Source organism: Heterocephalus glaber, unplaced genomic scaffold (genome assembly GCF_053883595.1).
Source record: "Heterocephalus glaber isolate CG9 unplaced genomic scaffold, H.glaber_assembly_v1.0 deba00001429, whole genome shotgun sequence".
Classification (NCBI taxonomy): Eukaryota; Metazoa; Chordata; class Mammalia; order Rodentia; family Bathyergidae; genus Heterocephalus; species Heterocephalus glaber.
In genome coordinates, this window is record NW_028258294.1 from 10,822,852 (window position 1) to 10,837,931 (window position 15,080).

Sequence of the window (15,080 nt, forward strand, 5' to 3'; positions counted from 1 at the left end):
TTTCTTCCTATTTCACATTTTCTATTATACCTTTTAGTCCTTATTTACACTTTCAGTTTCTCACACTAGAGAAACTATTCGGTATTTACACATGTGTGTCCTGTTTATTTCACTTAAGAGTATTGCCTCAATGTGCATCCATTTAGCTATAAATGTCTCTAATTTCTCGGTTTTTGTGCCTGAGTAGTACTCCATTTTATAACAACAACAACAAAAAAACCCCACATTTTCTTTATCCACTCTCCAGTTGATGGGCATTTGGGCTGCTTCCAAGTTTTAACTATTACAAATTGTGCTGCTATGAACATGGGTGCGCATATATCACTGTGGTATGATTCTTTTAAGTCTTTGGGGAAGATACTCAGCAGGGGAATAGCCAGGTCAAATGGGACTTCCAGTCCTAGTTCTTTGAGGCATCTCCATACTGATTTCCACAGTGGTTGCACCAGTCTACACTCCCACCAGCAGTGGAGCAGGGTTCCTCTTTCCCCACAGCCCTGCCAGCACTTGTTATTGGTTGATTTTGCGATAGCAGCCATTCTTTCTGGGGTGAAGTAGAATCTCATCATTGTATTCATTTGCATCTCTCAAATGACTAGTGATGTTGACCATTTTTTCATATGTTTTTTGGTATTTCTATTTCTTTGTAGAAGAAGTAGAAATGTCTGTTCATTTCAGAGGCCCATTTTTGGATTGCGTTTTTAAATTTGGGAGGTCTGATTTTTTTAAGTACTTTATAGATTCTAGATAGTAGACCTTCGAGGAACAGCAGGTGAAGAATTTTTTCCCACATTGTGGGTTGTCTCTTCACACTGTTGGTGGTTTCTCTTGCTGTGCAGAAGCTTTTAATGAGAAGAGATCCCATTTGTTGATTGTTTCTTCTAGTTCACAGGCAACTGAGGTTTTGTTCATAAAATCTTTTCCTACACCAATGACTTCAAGAATTCTACCTAACCTCTGTTCCAGCCAGTTCAGCGTTTCTATTTTAATATTTAGATCCTTAATCCATTTCAATTTTAGTTTAGTGCATGGTGAGAAATATAGATCTAGTTTTAATCTTTGGCAAGTTGAAACCCAATTTCTCCAGCACCATTTATTAAAGAGGCTATCTTTCCTCCAGTGGGGGTGTTTGGCTCCTTTATCAAAGATGAGATGACTGAGTGTGTCTGGAGTTGTTTCTGCATCTTCTAATCTGTTCCACTGCTCCTCAGGTCTGTGTATTTGCCAGTACCATGCTGTTTTTAATCACAGTAGCTTTGTAGTATAGTTTCAACTTTGGGATTGTGATACCTCCTGCCATATCTCTGTTACCTAGAATTGCTTTTGCTATTCTGGGTCTCTTCTTGTTCCAAATGAATTTTTGGATTGTTTTCTCAAGGTCCGTGAAGTATGCTGCTGAGATTTCAATTGGGATTGCATTGAATCCATATAGCACTTTTGGAAGTATGGCCATTTTCACTGTATTGATCCTTCTTACCTAGGAGCAGGGGATGTCTTTCCATTTTCTGATATCATCTCCAATCTCTCTTTTCAGAGTGCTATAGTTTTCAGAGAAGAGGTCTTTGATTTCTTTTGTTAGGTTGATTTCTAGGTATTCCAGTTTTTTGGATGCTCTTGTGTAAGCAATTGTTTGCCCTATTTCTCTCTCAGTGAGTCTATTGTTCATGTAGAGGAAAGCTATTGATTTTTCACACCATTTTTTTTAAGCTTTTGTCCATTTGACATCAGTCTGTGGTTTATTTTCTCAGATTAAGTACTTGTGGGAATATATTTCAACCTAAATTCTTTCTTCATTCACAGCATTAATATATTTACCAAATATTTTGGTGGTTGGAATTAATGAAAAATATTCCTGGTGTTAAAGAAATACATCCATCCCAAAACTTGTACAAATCACAATCTTAAATCATCAGGTGCAGATTTGGACTTTTGCAGTATTTCTCAATAAGTTTTGACCAAGAACAACAATTTGGTCTTTTAGGAAATTTTACCAACACGTTTTTCTGAATTTTCACAACTGGTATTATTTCATTATCAACCTGATATGGCTATTGCTCTTAAAACTCAGTAGAAGTCACACAGGAGGTGAGCCACTCCCAGCACCCAGGAGGAGGCTTCCAGGCCACCGTATCACCCCCCTCAGCACACAGGAGGTGAGCCACATGGGTGCCAGCAACACCCCCCACCCCATCAAAATGAGAAGACATGTAAACAAGTCTCAAAACCAGACTTCCAGATCACCTAAAGCAACCCCAAAGGGAAAGGAGATGGAACACTCTGATACTCAACCACCTGGCCTCCCTGAATTGGCAACAAAAGAAGATCTGGAAAAAATGAAATCAGAAATAATTTCTCAGATAACAGCAGAGATTGTGCCCATAGTGCAAGACATGATTAATAAATCTAGAGAAGGCTCAGATTAAAAAATAGAGGAACCGAGGAACATGATGGAATCCCAACATAGGAAACAAATGGAATCCATAAAACAGATAAAAGTAGATTTCCAGGAGATTAAAAACTCCACTGAAAGCTTATGCAGCAGAATGAGCCAATGTCAGGGCAGAATTTCAGACATAGAAGATAAGATTGCAATTAGTGATGAGGAAAAGAAAAATTGCTTTAAAATAGTAAGAGAACAAAAGAAATCAACCCAGCAGCTGCTAGATGATGCAAAGAAGAATAACCTAAGACTGATCAGAGTCAGTGAAGAAACAGGAGAGAGTGCAGATGACATAAAAAACTTCACAGAAGTGATGGCAGAAAACTTCCCAAGCAGGGGAAAAGAACTTGACATACAGACAAGTGAGGCCTATAGGACTCCAACTAGCCTTGATCAAAAAAAAATCCACACATAGGCATATAATAGTTAAGATTCCAGAAACACAACAGAAGAACAAAGTTCTCCAAGCAGTCAGAGAAAAGAAACAAATCACATACAAAGGAAAGCCCATCAGAATCACAGCAGACTTCTCAACACAAACCCTCAAGGCTAGAAGAGCTTGGAGTGACATATTTCAAGCCCTAAAGGAAAACAGCCTCCAACCCAGATTGATGTACCCTGCAAAACTATCTTTCAGAATTGATGGTGAAATAAGATACTTTCATGACAAAGAGCACCTTAGGAACTTCATGAATACCAAACCAGCACTCCAAAAATTTTACACAAAATCCTAGGAAAAGATAATGAGGATCATGACCCCAGGAAGCCCAGGAGAATTAATCTATTGGGCATAACAAAAAATTAAACATAAAGGGGAGAATCCAACAAAAAGAAAAGTCATGAAAATGATAAGTCAATATGTATCTATACTGGCTATCATCTTGTGTCTACTTTTTAATTGGGTTGTCTATTAAGGAGCTGTAAGAGCTCTTTATATATTCTGGTCTTAGGTTATATATACTATAAATATGGTCTGTTTAAGGATTACTTTTCATTTTCTTAATGATGTCATTTAAAGTTCTAAATTTTGATGGAGTGTCATTTATCAATTTCTTTCTTTTTATACATCATGTTTTGTGTATCCTAGGAAATTCTTGCCTACCCTAAATTCATGAACATTTTCACTTATAATTTCTTCCCAAAGTGTTACAGTTTTAGTCATTCATATTTAGGTTCATAGATCCTTGCAAGTTATTTTTATGCATGGAAATAAAGGGTTGAGGTTAATTTTTTACATATGGATACCAGGTATTGTAGTGCCATTTGCTGAAAACACTATCTTTTCCTCGGCTCTTGAATTGAGCTTATGTTCTATAAAATGTTAATGTTAAATAATCTTTCAAAACTCAGTGGACCATATATGTGTGGTTCTATTTCTAGATTCTCTGTTTTATTCCATTGATCTATATGTCTTTCCTTACACCAACACTGTCTTGATTACTGCAGCTTTAGAGGCAGTCTTAAAATTAGGTACTAAATGTCTTCCAATACTGTTTTTTTTTTCTTTTTCTTTTTACTTTTCTAGGTCCTTTGTACTCCTACATAACTTTTAAATTTCAATATCCAATTCTTCATTTTTAGCAAGTATACACAGACCTGAATTTTTATATATACCTTGTGGTTTTCTAATCCCGCTAAAGTCAAATACAAGTTCTAGGGGCTCCTAGAGATTTCATAGTATTTTCTCTGTAGATGATCATTTCATCTACATATAAAGATTTTACTTCTACCTTGCCAATCCTATCCTAATTGTGTCGTTTTATTGCCAGACTATTTTGGTTGGGCCTGTTTCAAAGTTTAATGGACAGATGAAAAGTAGGCATATCTGTCCTTGTTCCCCCCCTTAGGGAGAAAGCATAGTATCTTTTCCATTCATTTAAGGCATTTTTGCTGAAAGTATGGAGTACATGTCGTTGATCTGTTGAGAAGTTTCCGTTCTACTTCTAGTCTCCTGATAACTTTTACCATGAACAGCTGTAGAATTTAGTCCAATACTTTTTCTCCAACTAGTAACAGGATCATATGGCTTTTTCTTTTCCTCTGTTAAAATGATGACTTTTGAGTCACACGGAAGATGCCAAATCACCCCGCTGCAGACAGGCAGGTCTGCCCATGCCCTACCGAGGTCCCAAGTAGCACGGACTATGCCGAATCAGCCCTCTGCACACAGAAACTTCTGTGCACGCCCTACCGAGGTCCTGAGTCATGCAGAAGACCCCGAATCACCCTGCTGCAGACAGGCAGGTCTGCCCACGCCCTGCCGAGGTCCTGAGTCTCAGAGAACACGCCGAATCAGCCCGCTGCAGACTGGGAGGTCTTTGCACGCCCTGCTGGGGTCATGAGTCGCACAGAGCAAGCCGAATCAGCCTGCTGCAGACAGGCAGGTCTGCCCACGCCCTACCGAGGTCCCCAGTCACGCAGAAGACACCGAATCACCCCTCTGCAGACAGGCAGCCACCTGGTTCCTCACTACAAAGATGCAGAGGACACCAGACCACCAGACCAAGGTACTGAGTCCTGCTGTTCCCGGCCCAGAGGGAGGGGCTTCTGAGCTGTCCTCCCACTGCTCCTGGTCCAGAGGAAGGGGCTTCCAGGCCACCATCCCTCCCGCTGCTCCCAGCCCACAGGAAAGGGCTTTTGGGTCACCATCCCTACCGCTGCTCCCGGCCCCTGTCCCACCTCACCCAGCTCAGAGGAGGTAATCTGTGCAGGTGCTAACAGCCCCCCGCCCCAGTCTAAATGAGAAAGCACATAAATAAGTCTCAAAACCAGACTTCCAGATCACCTACAGCAACCCCAAAGGGAAATGAGATGGACCATTCTGATACTGAACCACCTGGACCCATTGAACTGTCAACAAAAGGGGATCTGGAAAAAATGAAATCAGAAATAATTTCTCAGATAACAGGAGAAATTGTGCCCCTAGTGCAAGGCATGATTAATAAATCTAGAGAGGAGCTCAGGAACATGATGGAATCCCAACATGAGAAACAAATGGAATCCATAAAACAGATGCAAATAGATTTCCAGGACATGAAAAACTCCATTGAAAGTCTACACAGCAGAATGAGCGAATGTGAGGAAAGAATTTCAGATATAGAAGATAAGATTGCAATTAGTGACCAGGAAAAGAAAAAGTGCTTCAAAATTATAAGGGAACATGAGAAATCAATCCAGCAGCTGCTAGATGATGCAAAGAAGAATAACATAAGACTGATAGGGCTCAATGAAGAAACAGGAGAGAGTGCAGATGACATAAAAAATCTCTTCACAGAAATAATGGCAGAAAACTTCCCAAGCAGGGGAAAAGAGCTTGACATACAGATAAGTGAGGCATATAGGACTCCAAATAGCCTTGATCAAAAAAAATCTACACATAGGCATATTGTTAAGATTCCAGAAACACAACAGAAGAACAAAGTTCTCCAAGCAGTCAGAGAAAAGAAACAAATCACATACAAAGGAAAGCCCATCAGAATCACAGCAGACTTCTCAACACAAACCATCAAGGCAAGAAGAGCTTGGAGTGACATATTCCAAGCCCTAAAAGAAAACAGCCTCCAACCCAGATTGATGTACCCTGCAAAACTATCTTTCAGAATTGATGGAGAAATAAGATACTTTCATGACAAAGAGCACCTTAGGAACTTTGTGAACACCAAACCAGCACTCCAAAGAATTTTACACAATATCCTAGGAACAGACATTGAGGATAACAACTCCAGGAAGCAAAGCAGAATGAACCCATCTGGGATGACAAGAAATTAAATGTAAAGGGGGAGAACCCAACAAAAATAAAAAGTCATGGCAATGACAAGTCAATATATTTCAGTTATAACCATCAATGTTAATGGTCTCAATTCACCAATCAAAAGAAATAGACTGGCAGAATGGGTCAAGAAGCAAAATCCAACAATATGCTACATACAAGAAACACACTTAATTCAAAAGGAAACTCATAGACTGAAAGTTAAAGGGTGGAAAACAATACTCCATGTGACAGGAACCCCCAAAAAAGCAGGAGTAGCTATCCTCTTGGCAGATCAAATAGATTTCAAACCAACACTAATTAAGAGAGATGAAGAAGGACACTACATCCTTGTAAAGGGAAGAATCCAAGAGGAAGAGATGACAATCATAAATATCTATGCACCAAACACTAGTGCACCCAACTATATAAAACAAATACTAATGGACATGAAAAGTCATATATGCACTAATACAATTGTAGTGGGGGACCTCAACACCCCACTGTCACAAATAGATAGATCAACTAGACTAAAAATAAGTAATGAAATACTAGAACTCAATCGAACTTTTGAACAAATGAACTTAACAGATGTTTACAGAGTCTTCCACCCCACAAAATCAGAATACACATTCCTCTCAGCTGCACATGAGTCATTCTCCAAAATAGACCACATACTCACACATAGAACATGTTTAAGTAAGTGCAAAGGAATTGAAGTTATCCCCTGTATATTATCAGACCATAGTGTGACGAAATTGGAGATCCATAGCAAAAGAAACTCAAAAAATTTCATAAACATGTGGAAATTGAACAGCACACTTCTGGATAACCAATGGGTCACAGAGGAAATTAAAGAAGAAATCAGACAGTTCCTTCAATTAAATGACAATGACAACACAACATATCGGAATCTATGGGACACGATGAAAGCAGTCTTATGAGGGAAATTCATAGCAGTGAATACATATATTAGGAAAATAGAAGGAGCCCAATTAAACAACCTGATGCTTAACCTCAAGCTTCTAGCAAAAGAAGAGCAGGACAACCCCAGAGCTCATACAAGGGAGGAAATTATAAAGATCAGAGGAGAGATCAATGCAATGGAGACTAAGAGAACAGTACAAAAAATCAATGAAGCCAAGAGTTGGTTCTTCAAAAGAATCAACAAAATTGACAAACCTTTAGCCAACCTTGTCAGAAAAAGGAAAGAAAAGGCCCAAATCCATGCAATTAGGAATGAAAAGGGTGAAATTACAACAGACCCAGCAGAAATCCAGAGGATCATCAATACCTATTTCCAGAACCTATACGCCAATAAGATGGAAAACACAGAAGAAATGGACAGATTCCTAGATACATATGAATTACCAAAGTTGAACGAAGAAGACCTAAAAATTCTGAACAACCCAATATCAACCAATGAAATTGAAAAGATAATTAAAAACTTATCAACTAAGAAAAGCCCGGGCCCTGATGGCTTCACTGCTGAATTCTACAAGACATTTAAAGAGGAACTGCTGCCACTACTGTTGAAACTCTTCAATGAAATTGAAAGGGAAGCAATACTCCCAAATTCATTCCTGGAAGCAAGCATCACCTTGATCCCCAAAGAAGAGAAAGACCCAACTGAAAAAGAGAACTATAGGCCAATCTCACTAATGAACATAGATGCAAAAATCCTTACTAAGATACTGGCAAACAGAATGCAGAAGATCATCAAGAAGATCATACACCCTGATCAAGTGGGATTCATCCCAGGGATGCAGGGATGGTTCAATATACACAAATCAATCAATGTAATACACTATATCAATAGAGCTAAGGATAAAAACCATATGATTATCTCCATAGATGCAGAAAAAGCATTTGACAAAATCCAACATGCATTTATGATAAAAAAAAACCCTACAAAAAATTGGAATAGATGGTCTCTAACTCAAACTGATAGAAGCCATCTATGAAAAACCAACAGCCAATATCATACTAAATGGTCAAAAACTGAAATCCTTCACACTAAAATCAGGAACAAGACAAGGATGTCCACTGTCACCAGTCTTGTTCAGTATAGTTCTGGAAACATTAGCCACGGCAATTAGGCAAGAGAAACAAATAAAAGGAATAAAGATAGGTAATGAAGAAATCAAATTGTCATTACTTGCAGATGACATAATACTCTATATAGAAGACCCCAAGAACTCCACCAAAAGTCTTCTAGACTTAATAACCAAATTCAGTCAAGTAACTGGTTACAAGGGCAACACACAAAAATCAATAGCTTTCCTCTACACCAATGACAGACTCACTGAGAGAGAAACAGGGCAAATAATTCCTTTCACAATAGCATCCAAAAAACTGAAATACCTAGGAATCTTCCTAATGAAAGAAATCAAAGACCTCTTCTCTGAAAACTATAGCACTCTGAAAAGAGAGATTGGAGATGATATCAGAAAATGGACAGACATCCCCTGTTCCTGGGTAGGAAGGATTAATATAGTGAAAATGGCCATACTTCCAAAACTGCTAGATAGATAGATTCAGTGCAATCCCAATTGAGATCCCAGCAGCATACTTCATAGATCTTGAGAAAACAATCCAAAAATTCATTTGGAGCAAGAAGAGACCCAGAATAGCAAAAGCAATTCTAGGTAACAGAGACATGGCAGGGGGTATCACAATCCCCAACCTGCAGCTATACTACAAAGCTACTATGATAAAAACAGCATGGTACTGGCAAAGAAACAGACTTGAGGACCAGTGGAACAGATTAGAAGATGCTGAAACAACTCCAGACACACTCAGCCATCTCATCTTCAATAAAGGAGCCAAACACCCTCACTGGAGGAAAGATAGCCTCTTTAATAAATGGTGCTGGAAAAATTGGGCTTCAACTTGCCAAAGATTAAAACTAGACCTATATGTCTTGCCATGCACTAAACTAAAATCAAAATGGATTAAAGATCTAAATATTAAAATAGAACCTCTGAACCAGTTGGAACAGAGGTTAGGTAGAACCCTTGAAGACATCGGTGTAGGAAAAGATTTTATGAACAAAACCTCAGTTGCCCGTGAACTAGCACAAACAGTCAACAAATGGGATCTCTTCTTATTAAAAGGCTTCTGCACAGCAAGAGAAACCACCAGCAGTGGGAAGAGACAACCCACAATGTGAGAGAAAATCTTCACCTGCTCTTCCTCAGACAAAGGTCTACTATCTTGAATCTATAAAGAACTTAAAAAGATCACACCTCCCAAATTTAAAGACCCAATCTGAAAATGGGCATCTGAAATGAACAGACATTTCTCTGACAAAGGAGTAGAAATAGCAAATAAATACATGAAAAAATGTTCAACATCACTGGTCATTCAAGAGATGCAAATGAAAACAACACTGAGATTCCACCTCACTCCAGAAAGAATGGCTGCTATCATGAAAGCAACCAATAACAAATGCTGGTGGGGCTGTGGGGAAAGAGGAACCCTGCTCCACTGCTGGTGGGAGTGTAGACTGGTGCAACCACTGTGGAAATCAGTATGGAGATGCCTCAAAGAACTAGGACTGGAAGTCCCATTTGACCCCACTATTCCACTGCTAGGGATCTTCCCCAAAGAATTAAAAGAATCATACCACAGTGATATATGTGCACCAATGTTCATAGCAGCACAGTTTGTAATAGCTAAAACTTGGAAATAGCCCAAATGCCCATCAACTGGAGACTGGATAAAGAAAATGTGGTTTTTTTATAAAATGGTGTACTACTCAGCCATAAAAAATGAGAAATTACAGACATTTATAGCTAAGTGGATGCACATTGAGGCGATACTCTTAAGTGAAATAAATAGGACACACATGTATAAATACCAAATAGTTTCTCTGGTGTGAGAAACTGAAAGTGTAAATAAGGACTAAATGTATAATAGGTCATGTGAAATAGGAAGAAAAGGGGCAAAGGGGAAGGAAGTGGGAGGGGTAGGGGAAAGGGTAGAAGGAAATGGGATTAATATGAGAAAATGGAAAAATAGGAACAAAATCTTTGTAAATAGGGAGGACTGGAGGGGTTGAAGGGAGGGCTGGGCAAGGGTGAAAAATAAGAACCAAGAAAGACTATGTAAAGGTGCAAATTTCCAATGATGAATGTCATTATATTGTATACCTAAAATGTACCAATGATTAGAATGAATAATCGATAATGTAAAATAGGAAGAAAAGGTCCAAAGGGGTAGGGGTAGTGGGAGGGGCAGGGGAAAGGAAAGAAGGGAAAGGAAAAATGATGAGAAATGGAAAAAATGGAAATAAAGTCTTTGTAAATAGGGAAGGGTGGAGGGCATGAAGGGAGGGCTAGGAATGGGGAAAAAATAAGAACCAAGTTGCATTATGTAAAGGTACAATTCCCAATGAGAAATGTAATTGTGTTGTATACCTACAATGTACCAATAAAAGAATTTAATACATTTTAAAAAATAAATAAATAAATAAATTAGGTTTATCACAGGAAAAAAACATAAAAAATTAATAAATAAATAAATAAAATGATGACTTTTGGAGGTGGATCTTCCAATGCTGAACCAACACTGCCATCCCTATAACAAAACCACTTTTTACATACTGCCAGATCTGACTTCTAATAGTGTGTTTTGTTAAACAAATTTCTATCTATGTTCATACTTTTTTCTTCTATTATCTTTATCCAGTTTTAGGATTCGCACAATGTTGAGTTCCTAAAATAAGGGGAGAAGTGTTCCTTCTTTTTTCTGCTTTAAATGTTTGATGTAATTTATCAGTTAAAATGTATATGAGCCTGCTGTTGTCATATAAGTAGGTTTTCAAGCTAGGAATATACTTTCTTTATTAGGTGCTATTCAAATTTTTTATTTCTTCCAGAGTTAGTTTCATTAATTTGTCTTCCAAGGTACTTCTTAGAAGTTGTCAAATTTATTTCAAAAGAGATTTTTCAAATATGCTTTCTATATCCTTTTAAATTCTGTAAAATCTGTGGTAATGTGGCCTAGGTCTTGATATTTTAATTTTAAAAATGTATAATTGATATTGTGTAACAGGAAGAAAAGGTCTAGGGGGCTGGGGGAGGTGGGAGGGCAGAGGGGAAAGGGGAAAAAATATGAGAAAAGAAAAAAATGGAAACGGGATCTTTGCAAGTGAGGAGGTGTGGAGGGGGTGAGGGGAGGGGAGGGGAAGGGGAAAAAAATAAGAACCAAGAGACTCATGTAATGGTACAAGATCCCAATGATGAATGTAATGGCATTTTATGCCTAAAATGTACCAATAAACTTAATGGGGAAAAAAAAAGAGATTTAGAAGGCAAAGTGAGCTATGGGAAACAAGCCACATCAAAGTCAAAGATATCTTCCAGTGCACACTGAGTGGGAGGTATATCTGGCTCACTTGTGGCAGCTCTGGCAGAGATTCTAAGTGTTGCAAGATGTCCAATTCGCCTTTCTTCTAGCAAAGTCCCAGAGGATAACTGGGCATTTCTCTTGGCTACATGGTTTCTGCTTGTAAACATCCAAACTTGTGCCCTAGTAATCCTGAGAACGTTGTACTCTCTCTCTAATAAATTGCTCTGTAATAAATCTCTCTGTAATAAAATGCTTTTAGACTTTAACTGGATAGATTGGCTTGTTTTCTACGTCAGGGGACCCTGATTGATAAAGAATTTGTTCCATGAATGGTGGCAAGCCACAGACTTTCAAGGAAATGGGAATCTAATTAGTTATCTTCTCACATAGGGTTTGAGGGCAATGAGAATCTGGTAATCATTGCAGGATGAGGTACGGGTATTCCGTAGCATACAGTGACTAAGCACATATCATTTTACATTCCCACGAACTTTGGGGGGGGGCTGTCCAGTAATAAATGGCATTTGAGCTAATGTCCCACTCATTGTGGGTCCATGAGTCTATTCTGTGATTAAATCCTGAGTTGTTAAGTATAGAGTTAGAATACTTAACAAGTGGTTGAATTAGAGAACAGTTATAGTAGAGTAGTGTCAAGTGGAAGCCCTGAACTACCTCCTCAATGGGAAGATAGTGAAACAAAAGCAGCATTACATACTTAAAAGCATCACTGAGGCTGGTGTCAACATTAATTCTTGACAGGAATAGAACTTGTGATTCCTCTTATAGCCCATTCAACTCACCGGTTTGGCCTCAACCAAAAATAGATGGGTCTCAAGTCACATTCATAAGACTGGGAATCAGAAAAGAATCCAATTTCTCAGCAGAAAATTTGACTATGGAAGAAGCTCAGATGCAGTACTGCTAGTTTTAAAGCTAGAGGAATGAAAGTAAGAGCCAAGGAATGTGGATGGCCTATAGAAGCTGTAAGGTCAGGAAACAGGTCCTACCCAGAGTCAATGGAAAGGAACACAACCCTTCTGTGTCAGACTTCTGATCACCTGTAGAACTGTTAAGCAATATTTTTTTGGTACCGGAGATCAAATTCAGGACCTTGCGCTTGCAAGGCTGGTGCCAGAACCACTGAGCTAAATCCCCAGCCCCTGTTAAGCAATTTTTGACTGTGGTAATTTGTCATGGCAGTAATATAAAGCTACTACAAATGTCTTCAAAATTTTGAGAGAAATTTATTTTCAATCCATTATCCTATATTCAAACATACTACTGATTATGAGTTTAAATTAAACACATTTCAGATAGTTAAGGCCTCCAAAGAAATATGTTCTTATGTACCTTTTCTTGAGAAACCACTGAAAGATATGATCTTCCAAAGTAAGAGAGTAAGTCAAAAATGAAGCAGACAGGGCTCTAGAAAATTGAACTAACTCTAACCTTGGAAAGGGTGGCAGAAAAGTCCTAGGAGAATAGGCATTTACAAGTGGAGCAACCAGCCCAGAGCAGAGCCACACAGATAGCTCAGGAGTTCAGTGGGGGTGCAACACAGCGGGTGGCAAAACACATGGTACATGTGCAGTGTCAAATTTTGAAAACTGAGGAAAAATTAGAGATGTAATATAGAAAATTAAGTCAAGTTGGGGGTTTAGCTCAGCGGGGCTGCCACCTGCCTCAAAAGCACAAGGTCCTGAGTTCAATCCCCAGTACCAAAAAAGAAAAAAAAGAAAAGAAAATTAAGTCAAGAAACAAACAGTCAAGTTTTTACTCCAGAAAAACAAGGTTTTTTTGAAAAGGACAAGTAATTGTCATATCCCGGTTGTCCTGGCAGTGAACTGTATTTGCATGTTTTAAGAATACAGATCTATGTATGACTTGACTGGAAGTGGGCAGGGAAGAAAAGTGAAGGCTTGGATCTTTAGATCTCCATTTCCATTGATTTATTGTTTAGATTTGTTTATAGACTACAGGGATACAACATTGGCTTAATTATAATCTTTGGTTTACGGCACTCTTAATGTTGTTTGGTCTGTATATGAAATTCTTTTAGTTATCTGGATGATTAGTTACATGTAATATGTAATCAGCACCCATGATCTCACTGTCCAAAACAAAAGCTCAAACTTGGACAATTATATTTAATCCTGTGGTCCCCACCTAATCTCACACCAACCTGTTATCCCTTCTCCCCTTCCTGCGATAATATACTACATCCCATCTTCATGATTCCTTTCCTTCTCTCATATTTAAACTGTGCATCTTAAATTTGTGACCAATCTGAAGACCTGATGTACTAGAAACATGAGTAGAGGAGAAGCTGTTAAGCTCAAGCACTTTGTTCCCATGAAACAGCAAAGAGCTTATTCTCTGCAACATAGTTTGATACCTCAGGAAGGAGAAGACTAGGCCCAGGGTTTTCTGACATTAAATATTGCTGGTTTTTGTTTTGTTTTTCCAAATGCATTTAGTATTGCATGTATTTACTTTTTTCCCCCTTCCCTAACTGTCCTTTGAAATGAAAGAGAATTGGCAGGGAATGAGTGCACAGAGATGCTGAAGCAAGATGCTAATCATCAGCCATCACAGCAGCAGAAAGCTGGTAGCACATGACTACCCTCTTCGGACTACACTGTAAGAAAAGTGTGTTTCCCCATGGATGCTTCAAGCGTACCAGTCTTCTCAAATTCCTTCCTGGTCCCAGATACACAAAGGGCTCTCAACACCATAGAGGCTGTAGTGTCCTGTCACGATAAGCTTGGGAACAATGAGGGGTTAGCTGATTTGCGCCTTTGCTACCTGATGATCTTGAGGTCTCTGCTGACTACAGGATGGATATTTACCTTAGCAACCTAGCATGGTCAGTCAAGTAGGAACCAGCAATGTGAGAATAATTGAGAAGCTTGTTTGAAAACAGTTCTAACCAGAACTGAGCTGACAAGGCAGCCACACGATTCTGCCTGAGGTAGAACCATGGATCCATTGATCACTGAGCTGCAAGGCCCTTTGGAACTCATGTAGTCAAGCATTTCCCAAAATATGTATTTCAAGCACCAGTGGATTTTCAGGAAGATAACAGATTTTATCAAAAAAAAAAATCTCACAATCAAAAAAATGTGGAGAACCATGGAATATTTTTATAGTAAGATTCTTTTCTACACACTTTCTCAGAATCTAATCTCTACTCTAAGAGGGTAATATTTAGATGTATGATTTTTAGCAAGTCATCTAAGTTTGCTGAGCCTCAGTTTCCTTATCTAAAAAGTAGAAACAACATTGTCCTCCCTTGGAGGACTGCTGGGAGGATGAATGAGATAATGAGCTCAGAAGCATTTAGCACAGAACTGCACACAGAAACTGCCAACAGATCTTGTTCTTTCTGTCTCATTTGCCTTTCATTTTTCTTTCAAATTTTCCTCCAAGCTCAGCAAATCACTCCTATTTACAACTGCTTATGAAATTGTTTAAAACTGATTTTACAGATGCTCTAGATGGCATCAGGGTACTTATGTATGCAGTGAAAACTCCCAC